We start from the raw sequence: 12,882 nt of genomic DNA on the forward strand, positions 1-12,882 counted from the left end.
GGACAGGGCTGCGTTCACGGAGGTATCTCCCAGAGTGATTTTGCGACCCACACAAAATCGGCAGATCCGTGGTGACTCAGGCCCACCTTGTCTGGGAGAACAATATATAACAGTATTCGGTTTGGTGTCGTTGTTATTATTAGTCATTTAATATACATAGTTCTCCCAGGAGAGCTGCATGGAGTCTGGATTACAAAATTACTCTTTGTAATAGAGTGAATCTTTATGCAGTTATCTACAGAAGTTAAAATATGTCACCAGATATTTCACATTTACTTTTGCAGTTTTAAACTTGTGCCCTTCTCCCAGTGCCGTTCAGTGCTTGTATCCAATCACCTCGCTCCTCACACAGTCTCAGCAATACTAAGTGCATGGTGACAATCACTGTGTTCTTCCTCCTGCAGCGAATGTATAAGAAGCTTGGTGACACTATAGGAGAAGAGGTCCTAGATAAGGGGAGCAGCATGATCACGGGGCCAGCCAGTCACATTCTTCCATGTGCCCCTGGCCCTTAAGGCAACATGTCTGTAAAGGCAAGGTCAGGTGACCACAGCATAGGCAAACCGATGGGGGGTTTCCTAGTTTCTGTAAAACCCCCCTCCAAGCCTGGGGCACTGTATAATTGAGGTGGCTGGACCCTGCCCCCGCTTCACACGACTTTTCTTGAAAAGGGACAAATCCTAACAGTAGTGCACGCAGCATTGCCCATGTATATTATGGGGATAGGAAGAGTTGGAGAGCAGCCAAACACTGTCTAAAATTATAGCCACGCCCCCATGCATGCTGGACACGCCCACTGGTGGCGTGATGTGGAAACCCCCCTCTACAAATCCTGTGTTTGCCCATGCACAGTGAGTACTGGAGACCCCAGGTTGTCAGTGGAGATGAGCAAAACGGTGGGGAAATCTTGCACGTGTAGCCAGTGTTTGCATATATGTGCTGTTGTAGTGTGTCCTACATGACCACCCAGTGCCGTAACTAGACATTTTAGTGCCCTGGGCAAGACAGGGCCCCCATCTAAGTAGGAGTGACATTTGCCAAATGAGTGTGGGGGTGTGGCTAGCACTTTACTGAAAGAATTCTGTTACACATAGATCTTGTTCAGCTGTTCAAACTTATCTGAAAGTTGGCAAATACTCTGCTATAACAATTGACTTTTCTCCCACCTCTCCCTCTTGACTCTATCGTTCTTGACCTCCTCTCGGCATCTCTATAATTCTTTGACTCCATTCACCCCAGGCACCACAAACACACTTATGGTACAAAGGAGGATAACATGTGAATCTAATTTTGGGGCAGAACCGATTGTTTCACGGAGTCGAGACAATCTTTGAGTTCCGTAATTCTGCGAAATTTATAGTCTATAACTAGAGCTTAGATGACTGTGAATTCTGCTCTGAAGGGGAGGTCCACACGGAACACATGAAGTTCAGCTCCAAAATGCGAAAAGACTGCATTTTGATTCATTAGGGCAGTTTGCAATTTCTTCCATAAAGAGTATTTTCGGTCATTCCTACTATATATGATGGAAAGTACCTGGCCTCTATGTATGGTATTGATGTGTAACATTTGCTAGCAGGGATTTAACGCAGTACAAGATAGGCAGCTAATGCATTTGTATCTTTGCTGTGCAGTCCGCACCTTAGTCCAGGTATCCTGTAGAGTAGAGTTGCTCAAACCCAGTCCTCAAGAGCTACAGGTCATGTTTTCAGGATTTTTCTCTGTATAAATAGTGCATGATTGTGCATGATTAAGGAAATCCTGAAAACATGACCTGAGTTTGAGCACTTCTGCTGTAGAGGGATAATCTCTCCTTGTTCTCACATACAATATATCTGTTTTTGGATGGTACATGCATAAAGTTGAGAATTGTATTAGATTTACTGTTCCTAATCTCTGTTCTACCCTGGTGCATGATTTATTGCTTTCGAGCATAGTTTCACTATATTTAGTTCCACCAAATAGGCCTAAGCCCAGGATAACTTTTATTGCAATGTCAGATGCTTTAATTTAATATTGCTTAATAAGAAGCACACGTACAAGTTGCATGAATAACCCCCCAGGTTCATCGTATGTATGTGGGCATGTGGTTTGATTAAAGAATCAAATGATCAGCAACTAACAGGCACATGATCTATTATCTTATAATATATTTCATACTGTTTTCTTCTATTTTCAATGGAATATATATCTATTGATTATTTATCGATTTATTGTATCCAATTCTATTTATTGCATCTGAATTATTGTACCTGATTCTATTTATTGCATCTGTATTATTGTATCTGATTCTATTTATTGCATATGTATTATTGTATCCAATTCTATTTATTGCATCTGAATTATTGTATCTGATTCTATTTATTGCATCTGAATTATTGTATCTGATTCTATTTATTGCATCTGTATTATTGTATCTGATTCTATTGATTGCATCTGTATTATTGTATCTGATTCTATTTAATGCATCTGACTTATTGTATCTGATTCTTTTTTTAATCCACAAGATGGCGCAAGTCACATCTTATGCTCATTTGCTCCTCTGGATATCTCTATTATTATCTGACATTCGGGGGTAAATGTATCAAGCTGAGAGTTTTCCGGCAGGGTTTTAAAAACCAATCAGATTCTAGCGATCATTTGGTTAGTACATTCTACAAAATGATAGCTAGAATCTGATTGGTTGCTATAGGCAACATCTCCACTTTTCAAACTCGCCAGAAAACTCTCAGCTTGATACATTTACCCCTCGGTCTGTCTTAGATCCAAACGCTACCACATGCACAGAAGAGGTTAGTGCAGATAAAAATCGCGGATCTTTACCACCATAGAACTTTCACTGGTAAAATGTTCCTCATCAGTTAATAAGTTGTCATTAGCTGCATCTGTTGCAGTCTATACATAATATCAATGTGTTCACATCTTAAGAGCAGCTGGACAGATGAGAAATTGGGCGTTCAAATTTAAATTAAATTTTTAAACTGACTAAGGCTGGGTACACACTACAGAAAATTTCTCCCGATACGATATCGGTAACAATTTTACCAATGGCTGAAAGTCCTGAACAGCAGCCGATTCCTGTGTACACACTGTACACGTTTTACACAATTTACTCTCAGATCTGTGCTCTTCATCTGTCATAACCATCGGCTGAAAAGATGGTGACTCTGCACACTCCATAGAGATCTATGGACACTGCCGGTCATGAATGCATACACACTGCAGAATTGGAACAACATTGTTCTATTGTTGAATGAGATCGTTAGTCCGTTTTAAAAATCAAATGAAACGATATGATGAGCTTAGGAACGATAATCGTTCATCGCTGGAGCGTACACACTAATGCGATATCGGGCCGTACGGTCGTTTATTGTGTGATTGGCCCAATAATCGTCTGAAAAACCTGTAGTGCAGCGGTTCCCAAAGTGTGCGCCGCGGTGCTGTCACAGGGGTGCCGCAACCAGCCAGAGAAAAAAAAACAAAAAAAACCTTACCAATCCGTGCAGCGCTCGGGACCCAGCATCCTCCTCTCTCCCGCAGCGCACCCCGACATACAGTGACAAGCTGCAGGAGAGAGGAGGTTGCTGGGTCCCGGGCGCCCACGGATTGGTAAGTTTTTTTTTTCTCTGACTTGCCGTGGCAGAGGGGGCAGAGTGAGAGGAGGCAGTGTGAGAGAGGGCAGAGGGGCAGTGTGAGAGAGGGCAAAGGGGCAGTGTGAGAGGAGGCAGCGTGAGAGGAGGCAGCGCGACAGAGGGCAGAGTGAGAGGAGGCAGCGTGAGAGAGGGCAGAGTGAGAGGAGGCAGCGTGAGAGAGGGCAGAGGGGGCAGTGTGAGAGGAGACAGTGTGACTGGATGCAGAGGGGGCAGCATGACTGGATGCAGAGGGGGCAGAATGAGTGGATGCAGAGGGGGCAGCGTGACTGGATGCAGAGGGGGCAGAGTGACTGAATGCAGAGGGGGCAGAGTGAGTGGATGCAGATGGGGCAGAGTGAGTGGATGCAGAGGGGCAGAGTGAGTGGATGCAGAGGGGGCAGAGTGTGTGGATGCAGAGGAGGTAGAGTGAGTGGATGCAGAGGGGGCAGCGTGACTGGATGCAGAGGGGGCAGAGTGAGTGGAAATGAAGGAGGGTACAGTGTGAGTTAGCTGTCAATTATTCTTTGACAGAAATTTTATTAAAAAAAAAATATATAAAAATATTCTTTTCCCTTGGATTTATGTGTATTATTTTTGCATACAACCAAATAAGTATTTCTGTCCTGACCTAAATACTTATTACGTTTTTTTGAGCCAACTGCTTCTAAAACGGGACTGCTCGGTAATTATTTTGGAGGGGTGTCTTGAAAATATTATGGAGACTATAAGAGTGCCGCGAACTACAAAAGTTTGGGAACCACTGCTGTAGTGTGTACCTAGCCTAAGCCTCCAATCACATTGGGGTCCTGTTTTTACTTTAAATGATGAATTACACTATTCATATCTGAAATAATGACGAGAGTGAGCAGACATTGGGCCTTTGTTGCATGTGCATTTGAATACTATTATTACATGGGTATTTGTTAACATATAAATATGTTTTACCTGCATCAGGTCCACCTGGATTGTACAATAACTTGCCAACAAAAATGAAATCTCTTTTTTGCATGTGGACACATGCCTGCGCCCAACATTCACTCAGGATCCACACAGCTTTTGTGCTTCCTGTAAAAACAGGCTAACGTGAGCAAAAGTATGTGAATAATGTCACAAAACAGCACAGGCACCTGTGGTTTGTGCATTTTTGCACATTGGTACGTGGCCCTTAGTAGTTTAGGAGTACAGGACATGAATACTTTTAAAAGAAGCAAAATAATCCTTTCTGTTCCCTCTCACCATCGTCTCTTTGGACTCCTTCATGAATACACAGCTGTAAGATACTGTAAACTGTCAGTATCCTGTAGTGCTTTAGTGCTTTGGGAGCTAATGCAAGTGTAATGAATACAAGATGAAGACTCATTAACAGCACAAGGTCAGATCCCGGGGACTGATGTGATCAGCGATTCATTGCTTGATATAAGACACCTGGATCCACTTAAACAGACGCATGTGTTTGACTTGAAGTATTTCAAATGTGGCCAGGTCACATTGAAATATCGACATATACATTTGAGCACTTCCTGATTTTATTAATCAGAACACAAACCTGCACATCTACAAGTTGTGGAGGAAAATGTACCAAAGTGCGGTCAGTCCCCATTTTTTCTATATGGTAAGAATAGAAATGGTGAAATGTATTAAGCTGCTCTTGGCAAACCGCTGGAAATCCTGCCTGGATATAAAGGGGGTTGTGAGAGGTGAGATTGCTCAAATTGCAGGCCATTGGGATATGATGGACTATGATGCTTGTAAAAAAGTGACCACTTCTGTGGGTGTGGCGGTATGGAGTTTTCTGGCAATTGCTTTGATGAAGCTGTGCAGATCTTTGCATTGAATATATTTAAGGAAAGAAGAAAGTGGGAGGAGGACGAGCACCAACGTCCGTGGAGAACCCGCAGACCCCATGTTTTTAGAGGACGCTAGGCCCTGGACTAAGTCTCAGATCAGGAGGTTGTGTCAATGTTTTGGCTCAACCGAACAAACCTCTTGCTTCTTTATTAGCAGATGAGAGATGACATCACGAGATAGAATCACGCCCCAATGCGCTGTTTGGGCTACACAAATTATTATATACTTTACACTTATGGTTTAATCCAAATTGTGGGTTCATGAGTTGTAGACATTTTCAAGCCACTTTTCTCAAGTGTTAAGTGCCCTAAATGGACTTGTACATAAATATACCCGTTCCCCAGCCAGGCGTGAGCTAAAGCTAAGCTTTCCATAGGTTCTCAGGATTATCACATGTCTAGGGAGCTATAGATAACACATATATTGGTCTGAGACCACCGCACCACAGAACAGAGATTCATACCGCTCACCACCGCTGCCAGTGTGACAGAACAGAGATTCATACCGCTCACCACCACTGCCAGTGTGACAGAACAGAGATTCATACCACTCACCACCACTGCCAGTGTGACAGAACAGAGATTCATACCGCTCACCACCGCTGCCAGTGTGACAGAACAGAGATTCATACCGCTCACCACCACTGCCAGTGTGACAGAACAGAGATTCATACCGCTCACCACCGCTGCCAGTGTGACAGAACAGAGATTCATACCGCTCACCACCACTGCCAGTGTGACAGAACAGAGATTCATACCGCTCACCACCACTGCCAGTGTGACAGAACAGAGATTCATACCGCTCACCACCGCTGCCAGTGTGACAGAACAGAGATTCATACCGCTCACCACCACCACTGCCAGTGTGACAGAACAGAGATTCATACCACTCACCACCGCTGCCAGTGTGACAGAACAGAGATTCATACCGCTCACCACCGCTGCCAGTGTGACAGAACAAAGATTCATACCGCTCACCACCGCTACCAGTGTGACAGAACAGAGATTCATACCGCTCACCACCACTACCAGTGTGACAGAACAGAGATTCATACCACTCACCACCGCTGCCAGTGTGACAGAACAGAGATTCATACCACTCACCACCGCTGCCAGTGTGACAGAACAGAGATTCATACCGCTCACCACCACTGCCAGTGTGACAGAACAGAGATTCATACCGCTCACCACCGCTGCCAGTGTGACAGAACAGAGATTCATACCACTCACCACCGCTGCCAGTGTGACAGAACAGAGATTCATACCGCTCACCACCACTGCCAGTGTGACAGAACAGAGATTCATACCGCTCACCACCGCTACCAGTGTAACAGAACAGAGATTCATACCGCTCACCACCACTGCCAGTGTGACAGAACAGAGATTCATACCGCTCACCACCGCTGTTAGTGTGACAGAACAGAGATTCATACCGCTCACCACCGCTGCCAGTGTGACAGAACAGAGATTCATACCGCTCACCACCACTGCCAGTGTGACAGAACAGAGATTCATACCGCTCACCACCGCTGCCAGTGTGACAGAACAGAGATTCATACCGCTCACCACCGCTGCCAGTGTGACAGAACAGAGATTCATACCGCTCACCACCGCTGCCAGTGTGACAGAACAGAGATTCATACCACTCACCACCGCTGCCAGTGTGACAGAACAGAGATTCATACCACTCACCACCGCTGCCAGTGTGACAGAACAGAGATTCATACCGCTCACCACCGCTGCCAGTGTGACAGAACAGAGATTCATACCACTCACCACCACTGCCAGTGTGACAGAACAGAGATTCATACCGCTCACCACCGCTGCCAGTGTGACAGAACAGAGATTCATACCGCTCACCACCGCTGCCAGTGTGACAGAACAGAGATTCATACCGCTCACCACCGCTGCCAGTGTGACAGAACAGAGATTCATACCGCTCACCACCGCTGCCAGTGTGACAGAACAGAGATTCATACCACTCACCACCACTGCCAGTGTGACAGAACAGAGATTCATACCACTCACCACCGCTGCCAGTGTGGCAGAACAGAGATTCATACCGCTCACCACCGCTGCCAGTGTGACAGAACAGAGATTCATACCACTCACCACCACTGCCAGTGTGACAGAACAGAGATTCATACCGCTCACCACCGCTGCCAGTGTGACAGAACAGAGATTCATACCGCTCACCACCGCTGCCAGTGTGACAGAACAGAGATTCATACCGCTCACCACCGCTGCCAGTGTGACAGAACAGAGATTCATACCGCTCACCACCGCTGCCAGTGTGACAGAACAGAGATTCATACCACTCACCACCACTGCCAGTGTGACAGAACAGAGATTCATACCACTCACCACCGCTGCCAGTGTGGCAGAACAGAGATTCATACCACTCACCACCACTGCCAGTGTGACAGAACAGAGATTCATACCGCTCACCACCGCTGCCAGTGTGACAGAACAGAGATTCATACCGCTCACCACCACTGCCAGTGTGACAGAACAGAGATTCATACCGCTCACCACCGCTGCCAGTGTGACAGAACAGAGATTCATACCGCTCACCACCGCTGCCAGTGTGACAGAACAGAGATTCATACCGCTCACCACCGCTGCCAGTGTGACAGAACAGAGATTCATACCGCTCACCACCGCTGCCAGTGTGACAGAACAGAGATTCATACCACTCACCACCACTGCCAGTGTGACAGAACAGAGATTCATACCACTCACCACCGCTGCCAGTGTGACAGAACAGAGATTCATACCACTCACCACCACTGCCAGTGTGACAGAACAGAGATTCATACCGCTCACCACCGCTGCCAGTGTGACAGAACAGAGATTCATACCGCTCACCACCACTGCCAGTGTGACAGAACAGAGATTCATACCGCTCACCACCGCTGCCAGTGTGACAGAACAGAGATTCATACCACTCACCACCGCTGCCAGTGTGACAGAACAGAGATTCATACCGCTCACCACCGCTGCCAGTGTGACAGAACAGAGATTCATACCGCTCACCACCACTGCCAGTGTGACAGAACAGAGATTCATACCGCTCACCACCACTGCCAGTGTGACAGAACAGAGATTCATACCGCTCACCACCGCTGCCAGTGTGACAGAACAGAGATTCATACCGCTCACCACCGCTGCCAGTGTGACAGAACAGAGATTCATACCGCTCACCACCGCTGCCAGTGTGACAGAACAGAGATTCATACCGCTCACCACCGCTGCCAGTGTGACAGAACAGAGATTCATACCGCTCACCACCGCTGCCAGTGTGACAGAACAGAGATTCATACCGCTCACCACCGCTGCCAGTGTGACAGAACAGAGATTCATACCGCTCACCACCGCTGCCAGTGTGACAGAACAGAGATTCATACCGCTCACCACCGCTGCCAGTGTGACAGAACAGAGATTCATACCGCTCACCACCACTGCCAGTGTGACAGAACAGAGATTCATACCGCTCACCACCGCTGCCAGTGTGGAAGAACAGAGATTCATACCGCTCACCACCGCTGCCAGTGTGACAGAACAGAGATTCATACCGCTCACCACCGCTGCCAGTGTGACAGAACAGAGATTCATACCGCTCACCACCGCTGCCAGTGTGACAGAACAGAGATTCATACCGCTCACCACCGCTGCCAGTGTGACAGAACAGAGATTCATACCGCTCACCACCGCTGCCAGTGTGACAGAACAGAGATTCATACCGCTCACCACCGCTGCCAGTGTGACAGAACAGAGATTCATACCGCTCACCACCGCTGCCAGTGTGACAGAACAGAGATTCATACCGCTCACCACCGCTGCCAGTGTGACAGAACAGAGATTCATACCGCTCACCACCGCTGCCAGTGTGACAGAACAGAGATTCATACCGCTCACCACCGCTGCCAGTGTGACAGAACAGAGATTCATACCGCTCACCACCGCTGCCAGTGTGACAGAACAGAGATTCATACCGCTCACCACCGCTGCCAGTGTGACAGAACAGAGATTCATACCGCTCACCACCGCTGCCAGTGTGACAGAACAGAGATTCATACCGCTCACCACCACTGCCAGTGTGACAGAACAGAGATTCATACCACTCACCACCACTGCCAGTGTGCTTGAGTGACAGTTGAAAGCCATCAAGAAAAAGGCAGTTTTCCAAAGCCAGCACTTTGGCACCGAACCGCAGGTGGTTTGGGCTTTCACCCTCCAAATTGCTGTAACAGTTTGGAGCTGAAAACTGCTGGCGATATGTGGGCAAAAAATTGACTGCTTAGTAATTACCCAAGGCCCCACTGGAGACCTATTTTTTTTTTCAAAGTCACTCACCAACAAGCAAAGTAAAAAGCAGGTGGGCAGAGGGGAGGGGGGGGGGTGTGATTAAAGCATGTGGGCAGAGAGGTGCATGTGTGAGTAATGCATTTTTCTGGAGGAGGGTGGCCTATTGTTTTTCACCTGCTAGACACGCCCCCAATGATGCACAGCCACGCCCCTAATTGTACGAGCACTCCAACTTTTGTGGCGGCGCCATTTTTTTTACCATGCTCAACTATAAGGGGGGGGGCCCCATGATGTTGCTGTAGCGGGACCCTGAATTCCTTTTGGTAGCCCTGATAATGCCCTCTTTAGATAAATGTACATGTGTGACACCCATTAGTGATTTGACCTGAGTGGGACCACCTCTGGGGCGGGTCAGTGTGCAGTGAAGGGATTTAAATATCGCCACCGATGTCTGGGAAAAAAGGTAACAATTAAGGTTGAGTTCAGGTCCCCTTTGCACTTTTGCTAAATCCCTCTGGATCTTCAAACCTGAACTCAATCTTTGGGTTAATACAAGAATTATTGCTACCTCACTTTAGAGTCAAAACCTTTACATTCCAGTTTAAATTCTTTGGAACTAGAGACCTTCATACCCAATACCTTTCAGACATACCAAGGGCTAGGCATAGAGACCTGCTGCAGGGTGACATGTCAGAGTGCCTTGAGGGACTTCCTTGTAATGAGTTCAGATTATCAACAAGAGCCTGAACGCTGAGTCGGTATAAATGTTGAGGGGAGCGGTGTGAAATCAGAGGTGGGGCCAAGCTAGTTGCCGTTAGCCTGGAAGGCTAGTGAGTCCAGAGTGCAGGAGCTTGGATATCCGCTATGAGAAGAACTAATGTGAGAGGCTGTCCGCTTCTATATACTGTGTGGGGGCAGGATGTAGAGTAGCTGAAGAGTGGAGATGTACCTAGTAGATAATTGGGATCAGGACAAGAGGAGAGACCTTGATACCACTACCACTGAGCAGAGTGACAACTGTTGGAAGAGAAAGTGTCAGCTCTGGGGCCTTCATGTAAATTGACTCTACTGACGGCTATGTAACTGAGTGATGCTTTATTTCATCAGAGAAGTGATGCCTATTTACTATGTCAACTGTGATTTGTACTCTGTCACCATGCACGTGTCAACTACACACACAACTTTCCTTTATTGCTAAGCCTACATGTGCCAGCACCCACTGTGCCAGGGATAAAGAGGACTGACTATACGTACGGGCAGGGACTACACTCATATTTAGGACAATGTCCTAATGGGATGGCATGAACATGCTGGCAGGCTAAATGGCGATAGTTCCATTGTGCTGACAATGGTTCACAATGTCGATAACGTGATTGGCGACATTGACAATTTGGGGACAAGAATTATTATTATTACCATTTATTTATATAGCGCCACTAATTCCGCAGTGCTGTACAGAGAACTCACATCAGTCCCTGCCCCATTGGAGCTTACAGTCTAAATTCCCTAACATACACACACAGACTAGGGTCAATTTAGTTAGCAGCCAATTAACCTACCAGTATGTTTTTTGGAGTGTGGGAGGAAACCGGAGCACCCGGAGGAAAACCACGCAAATACGGTGAGAACATACAAACTTCACACAGATAAGGGCATGGTCGGGAATTCTCATTCTCAAAACACATGACCCCAGTGCTGTGAGGCAGAAGTGTTAACCACTTAGTGAGTCCTACTCATCCTTAGCCCTGAAGGGACAAGTACTGGCAACGGATAACACTGAGCAGCAAGAAATTTCCGTAAGTTTGATAAATCTGTCCTGCTCCTCACACAATGCTAGATCTACAAAATAAAATAAAAATTAAAGAAAAATAAGAAATCACTAAGTACTTGGTTCGTGTGATTTATAAAGTGCTTCTTACATCTCTGGTATAAATATAAAATTCATGCCTAACAGACACATATTTCTGTTTTTAGCTTTAGGGATTAAAGTAGAATGTTACATTGTGCCAGATCCCTGCAGATATTATTGTTTTATGTTTTATGCCTTTTCACAGTATTTTGGAGATGGAGAAAGCCCGTACTTGTGGATAAGAGCTGTCATTCATCCAGGAACCCAGGATCATATTTAGAATCCATGATTTGCTCAGAATGCCACGTGCCATTGTAACCTGTCCTCATCTTTCATGGAGTTAACTTGGGAAATATTAGGTGGCATCAGGGTTGGAAAAAGCGATAAGGGGGCTGAATTGAGTGCTACAATGTTTGCGGATGAAGATCATGTTTAGGTGGTGTCTTCCTTCTGTCGTGTAGGTCTTATCTGTTGCCAGAAGAGCAGGTTATATTATTTTCTATGAACTGATTGAATACATAAAGGGGGTATTCAATTGTCCGCAATTTTTTTTTTCCCCGTAGCGTTAAAAAAAATAAAAATCTCTTGCAGGTTTTTAACTGCAATACCGACCATTTTTAGTTAGTTAAACTTTTGCAATTCAATTGAAAAAGAGGGAACGCTGCCCACAGGCGTTAAAAATTGTGTTTGCGAGATTTTAGGAGAGTGAAGGGGAGTTTTAACGCAGTCATGTATAACACAAAAAAAAGGTTTTGCATACATTTTCATACATTAGATTGCATTACATTTTGATAATATCTACATTACAGTACTTTCTTTAGCATATTTTTTAATTGAACTATTTTTTAATATAGAATCATCTATACCATGTCAAAACACATTGCTACATTCATATTTGCACCAAAAACATATAAATTAATTATTTTGTGATTTTTTTATTTTTTTCTATTTTATGTTTGTTTTATTTCATTATTTTTTCCACAAGAAAATCAACTTTTTACTGTTAGGCATTACAGATAAACATAAGTTTAACTTTGTTTTTCACATTATTACATAATTTGAAGTACTTTTCAGAGATTTTTTATTTTTAACACACCCCAAAGAGGTGCGAGATAAAACAGCATATTTTCCTGTTTTACCCACTGCGTTAAAAAACAATTGAATTGCTTTTAGTGCGGCTGTCTTTTGCACACCCTATTTCAATAGACCTTCTACTGGAGCGCGAGATGACCGTTTCATGAAAAAA

The 12,882-nt window shown here is 45.4% G+C and overlaps 1 long non-coding RNA gene across 1 annotated transcript in view; it reads left to right on the plus strand.

Annotated features, from left to right (window-relative positions):
* The window catches only part of LOC142139581 (uncharacterized), an 80,305-nt gene extending 68,129 nt beyond the window's left edge, over positions 1-12,176 (plus strand). Inside the window, exon 3 of the long non-coding RNA XR_012688233.1 lies at positions 11,842-12,176. This is a non-coding gene — a long non-coding RNA (uncharacterized LOC142139581). The remainder of the gene's footprint in view (positions 1-11,841) is intronic.
* Positions 12,177-12,882: the final 706 nt, after the last annotated feature.

This window comes from Mixophyes fleayi, chromosome 2 (assembly GCF_038048845.1).
Source record: "Mixophyes fleayi isolate aMixFle1 chromosome 2, aMixFle1.hap1, whole genome shotgun sequence".
Classification (NCBI taxonomy): domain Eukaryota; kingdom Metazoa; phylum Chordata; class Amphibia; order Anura; family Limnodynastidae; genus Mixophyes; species Mixophyes fleayi.